The following is a 6,000-nucleotide window of genomic DNA, read 5'->3' on the forward strand; positions in this document are numbered from 1 at the left end:
GATAAGCGATTTAGTAGTGGTACAATGGAGGATGCTTTTACTGCAATTTGGAATTATCCAGAGGGATTCCGAGTTAAATCACACGGAGAGAATATTTTTCAATTTTTCTTTAATAAAGAAGCTGATGTTATCCAGGTGGAAAGGGGGTCTCTATGGTTGTTCAGACAATTTATGATACATTTAAAACGGTGGAGTCCTAATATGAAGATGGAAGAAGAGGACTATACAAGAATTCCAGTATAGATTCAAATATGGGGAATGCCAGAATTTTACAAAACCAGAACAGCAGTTATGAGGATAGGGCAGAGATTGGGGGAGGTAGTGGAGGTGGATTCCTTTTTGATGAGAGGGAAGGAGGATAGGATTATGAAAGTGAGAGTCAACTTAGATGTAACCAGAACTCTTCGACAGTCAATTAAGGTATCAAGCCCTTACAAAAATGTGTTTGAAATCATGCTGAAGTACGAGAAAATTGGGATTTACTGTGACTTCTGTGGACACATTGGACATGAAACTAGAAATTGTGCTAATTATTTGGAGATTTCAGAAAAAACCAAGAAGTGGAAGAAAAATGGAATAAGGAGTTAAGGGCAGATCAACTTGGCTGGAGAATTGATGAAACTAAGGAGAATGCCTACCCTAATCATAGAAGAAAGGAAGTCAGGTCAATTCACCTAGATAGTAAGCCTACACCAGTGAGCCTATTGAAGAGTTTTTCTCAACTATCACTATCCAACCCAAAATATACTCATTTCTCTCACAATAACATAGCCCCAAAAGAACACACAAATCCACCATCCATACACAATTCCTATAACACCACAAAGCAGAATCATAACATGAAAAATCTACCACTACTATCTGGTACTGAAGCTAACCAGATCCTAGGAGGAATTGGGGGAGAGCTGAAAATAGGAGGAATATGAGGCTTTCAACTGGGAACCAATGATGATAATTTAGAAAGGTGCAAGAAGAAACAGAAAATCAAATAGCTAGCAAGAAGGACGGAGGTGAGGGATTCTATTGAACCAATCATTGGAGCAAAAAGGAGCTCTGAGCAAAGAGAAAAAGAGACAGACCATGAAGGAACTGGTTATGCAATTGAGGTTTCTGAAGGGCTACAGGGTGCCATCCCAAAAGCGGCACCCCAAGGACCATGAAGATGCTCATATGAAATTGTCGGGGTTTGGGGAAACCCCTGACAGTTCACAACATTAAAGGGATTAAGAATTTTCATTCCCCAGAGATGTTGTTTTTGTGTGAAACTAAACAACAACCCTCTTATGTTGAAAGGCAGTTGAGAAATTGTGGTTATTAGGAAATCTTCACTGTGAATCCTAATGGAACAGCTGGTGGACTAGCGCTTGCATGGAAAGAGGGTGTAAAGGTGGAAGTGGTAAAAGTTGAGGAGTTTTTCATCCTTTTTTCCATAGAGGATCAAGAAAGACAGCTGATTTGGGAAGTCTTTGCAATACATTTACACAGCTCTGATCACATTCGCAATAACCAATATGAGGTGCTGCTAAATCTTATGAAGAATAAGGGAGAACGGCACTTAATAATTGGTGATTTCAATGCAATTTTGTCTAATCAAGAAAAACAGGGAGGAAGGGAGAAATCAGCTCAATCAATCCAATCTTTCCAAGACTTTATCAACAGAGGACAATTGATAGATATGAGTTTTAATGGTGATAAGTTTACCTGGTGGAACCGAAGTTGCCAAGATAGTGCTATTCGAGAAAGACTAGACCGATGACTCCTATCTCCTAAACTAAGAGAGGAGTATCCTTGGGCCAATGTTACTCACTTAGAAGACACAGGATCAGACCACAGACCGCTCCTGGTGTGCACTAACCAGACAACACATAAGGGCAAGAGGCACTTCAGATTTCAAGAGAGATGGTGTGGAATGGCAGAGGTTGATAAAATTGTATCTGAGGCATGGCTGACTTCTTTTCCAGGTTCATCAATGTACCAACTGTTTCAAAAATTAAAGAAGTACAGACATGAACTGGTTAAATGGCAATCAGCTGGAACAAGTAACTCTAAAAAGAAGATAGACGAGCTGAAGCACTATTATCAGTGGCCAAGACAGACCCAACAACAGCAGACAAAGAACAGATTCTATTATTAGAAGATGAACTAGCTGCCGCCCACATAGTGAGGAATGCTACTGAAAAGAAAAATCAAGAGTGAGCTGGCTAAAATGGGGAGATCAAAATACCAAGTTTTTTCATTCAAAAAACTAATCCAGAAACAGAAGAAACAAGATATGGAAATTAGAGGATGAAGAGGGGAATTGGTGCACCACATCCGAGGCAATTGGCAACAGGACACAGAGGTTTTTTGTTGATTTATTTGAAAGCAATAATCTAGAAGATCCCTCTCAATTTTTCACCGAACTTAGAGTCAAAGTTTCTTTTGAAATGAATAGGAGTCTAACTAAACCAGTCTCAGATGATGAAATTAAAAGGGCTACATTTTCCATTAATGTAGAAGCCGCCCCAAGAGACGACGGATTCACCGCAAAATTTTATCAGTTCTATTGGGGCAGGATTAAAGGGGATGTATGCAAGGCTGTGAGAAGTTTTTTTAGTGGCAGCAGCATTCTAAAGGGATTTAACCACACCCAAATTTGTTTGATACCTAAAGTGACTCAAGCTACTTCTATGAATCAAATTCGACCAATCAGTCTCAGCACAGTCTTCTACAAAATTATCTCGAAAGTTCTAGTTCATCGACTTCAACCTTTTATGAGTATGTTAATAAGCGACAATCAGAGTGCTTTTATTCGGGGAAGACTCATTAGTGACAACATTCTTGTGGCTCATGAATGCATGCATTTTCTAAAGAATAAAACCCATGGGGGAAACGACACGGCGATAAAGGTTGATATGAGTAAGGCATATAACAGGGTGGAATGGAGTTTTGTGTGGTTTATTATGAAGAAGTTGGGTTTTTGCTCAAAGTGGATTGAATGGATGAAGGCTTGTGTCTCTACTATATCCTATTCTGTTATTGTGGATGGTACACCAACTAATTTTTTCAAACCAAGTAGGGGTCTCAGACAAGGAGACCCCCTCTCACCATATTTATTTCTTTTCTGCGCAGAGGGTCTATCCTATCTGCTCCACAAAGGAGAACAGAATAATCTCTTTCAAGGACTGCGATTGAACAGTAGATGTCCAACTATTCATCATCTCCTATTTGCCGACGATTCACTCTTATTTTGTAAAGCTACCCAATACAACTACTCTAATCTATCCCAAATTCTCCAACTATATGGCAGACTAAGTGGACAACAAATTAATTTCTCCAAGTCTGCTGTGTTTTTCAGCAAAAACACCCCTTTACCCATCAGAACTGAACTAGCGGCATCTTTGGAAGTCCCAAATATTGGGACGCAGGATAAATATTTGGGGCTACCCTCCATAGTACACAGATCCAAAAAAGAAACATTTGCTTTTATAAAAGAGAAGGTGGCGAAGAAGCTCTCGCATTGGAAGAAATCATTTCTATCTGCTAGTGGAAGGGAGGTGTTGATTAAAGCAGTGGGTTCAGCTATACCAATTTATACTCTGGGCTTTTTCAAACTCCCAGATACCCTCTTGGATGAACTACACCGAATGATGATGCAATTTTGGTGGGGACAGAAACAGAATGAAAAGAAGATGTAATGGATCAGTTGGGACATTATGACCAGAGAAAAGAATTTCCGGGGTATGGAGTTTAAAGACCTAAAGGCATTTAACCTAGCCATGTTAGCTAAACAAGGATGGAGGCTGATGACTAAACCACATTCTCTTTTCTACAAAATCTTCAAGAATGAGTACTTCAAATACAGTTCCTATCTAAAAGCCAAACAAGAAAATCGACCATCCTGGGCTTGGCAGAGTCTTTTGGAAGGAAGGAAAATATTGGAGAAAGGAGTTAAGTGAAAAGTTTTAATTCAGGGATCTGTCAGAATCAGAGAAGACCCATAGTTTGGGGACCAACCACCATTTCGCATTGCAGTTAATGAATGCAGAGATGAATCACTTGCCTGGGTTAGACAGCTAATCACAGCCGAGGGAGAATGGAATCACCAACTCCTTATGGAAGCCTTCCCACTAGACACAGCTCAGCAAATTCAACAAATTCCTATCACAGAAGAGGAAGACTCGATTATATGGTGCAATAACAACTCAGGGGAGTATTCAGTAAAATCTGGGTATAGTATAGCATACCAATTCTTTCACCCTCCAGTGAATTCACTCCATCTCCGATATGCAGACTTAGAAATGTGGAAAACATTATGGAAAATGAGAGTAACACCAAAGGTCAAATTATTTGCTTGGAGATTAGCCCATGAAGGCATTGCAGTTAAAGCAAAATTGAACGAGAAATTACTACAAGTTAGCAGCCTTTGTCCCCGCTATCAATCGGCGACGGAGACACCGATGCATGCCATTGTCTTCTGCCCAAAAGTTCTTCAAATTTGGAACAGCTCACCAAGTAGCTAGCACTATTCCCCGCGACCCTAACCTAAAAGCTTGGGACTGGTGGAGTCAATTCATGGAAGTTGAGAAATCCAAACCCAATTTCAGAATTAGAAGTACTCAGGTGGCTTACCTTCTATGGCAGATTTGGTTGGCGCGGAACGCTTTAGTCTTTGAGGACCAACGCCAGGAACCTGGGAAAATTCTGTTTCAGGCGATATTGTTGGAGGAGGAATACCGGCGACATCATTTCCTCAAACCACATTCTCTATGAACAGCAGTTACTAGCGCTTTGGAACTTTCTCTCTTAATTGTTTTCTTTCTCTCCTTTACCCATTAGATAAATATTAGATAAATTTTATTTATGCAATAAAAGATATATCTTTAAAAAAAAACATAAAAAAACAAAAAAAACAAGGAGTCGTATGTTAAGCACGTAGCAAACTTTTCTTTTGCCTTTTACTAAATAATACGGTGTGCTTGTCAATTTAAGCTACATACGCTTATTTTTTAAAAGGGTTTTTTATCTGAGAGAATTCTACAGTACAATGAAAAATATTCTTACGATCAATTCTAATTTTTGGATTGATTTTTTAATTTAAGATGTTATGTTTATCTATTTTTCTTTTTAATTTTAAGGCACAAATTAATTTAATTTAGACAGAATGTTTGGGATCTATTGGTTTGTTGTTAAAGTCATGAGCTAATTTTTTTTATATAAATATATTAAATATTTTATTTATTAATATATATTGAAAGATATTTTATTTATGGTTTAATTATTTTGTTGGTTGTTTCATTAAATTTTTAATTAGATTTGTATTTTTTTTAATTAGGTCTCTACACTACTTTTAATTTTGTAATTACGTCCTTTTTATGTTAAAAATGTTAAAATTAACATAATATTTTTATCAAAATACATGCGGTCAAAGATTTAATTAAGTTTTTAATTATAAATATCTTTAATTTGCGAAAAAATATTCGGTTCATTCTAATATTTTTTACACTAGGAAAGACTTAATTAAAAAATTAAAACAGTGAAGGGACCCAATTAAAATAAAAAAAAATATAAGGACCTAATTTTTAATTTAGTGAGACTATAGAGACCAACAAAGTAATTAAATCCTTATTTATCTATTGGTATTATTATTTTAATTTAAATAGTACTCAAAAGCGTACATAATTTTTTTTAACTAAAATTAGTATTTCAATTAGCATTATTTAATGTTGTTAAAAAAATCACCAGTATAAATATGAAAAATATAATATAGTGTGAAAGAGATAAAAACCATATGAATGCACAATTATAAGAGTAGTTATTGATAATTTTTCTCTCTCATGTTATACTAATCTACTATTAATTTTATTTTTTAATTTAAATTTTATTATATCTAAACTTTTTTTGATAAATTAATCTAATTTGATTTAAATAATAATTATTATAATTTTATTTTATAAATCGATCTAAATTATATCATAAATATTTTGAGAGGATTAAACCTTTTGTAGATACTTAATTTAC

General features: G+C 36.0%; 1 non-coding gene across 1 annotated transcript; it reads left to right on the forward strand.

Annotated features, from left to right (window-relative positions):
- The first annotated feature begins 4,897 nt into the window (after positions 1 to 4,897).
- Positions 4,898 to 5,016, forward strand: LOC148578800 (U5 spliceosomal RNA). Its single transcript, XR_015903615.1, has one exon. It is a non-coding gene; the product is annotated as a U5 spliceosomal RNA (small nuclear RNA).
- The last annotated feature ends 984 nt before the right edge of the window (positions 5,017 to 6,000 follow it).

This window comes from Arachis ipaensis, chromosome B1 (assembly GCF_059453495.1).
Source record: "Arachis ipaensis isolate K30076 ecotype BB chromosome B1, ASM5945349v1, whole genome shotgun sequence".
NCBI lineage: Eukaryota > Viridiplantae > Streptophyta > Magnoliopsida > Fabales > Fabaceae > Arachis > Arachis ipaensis.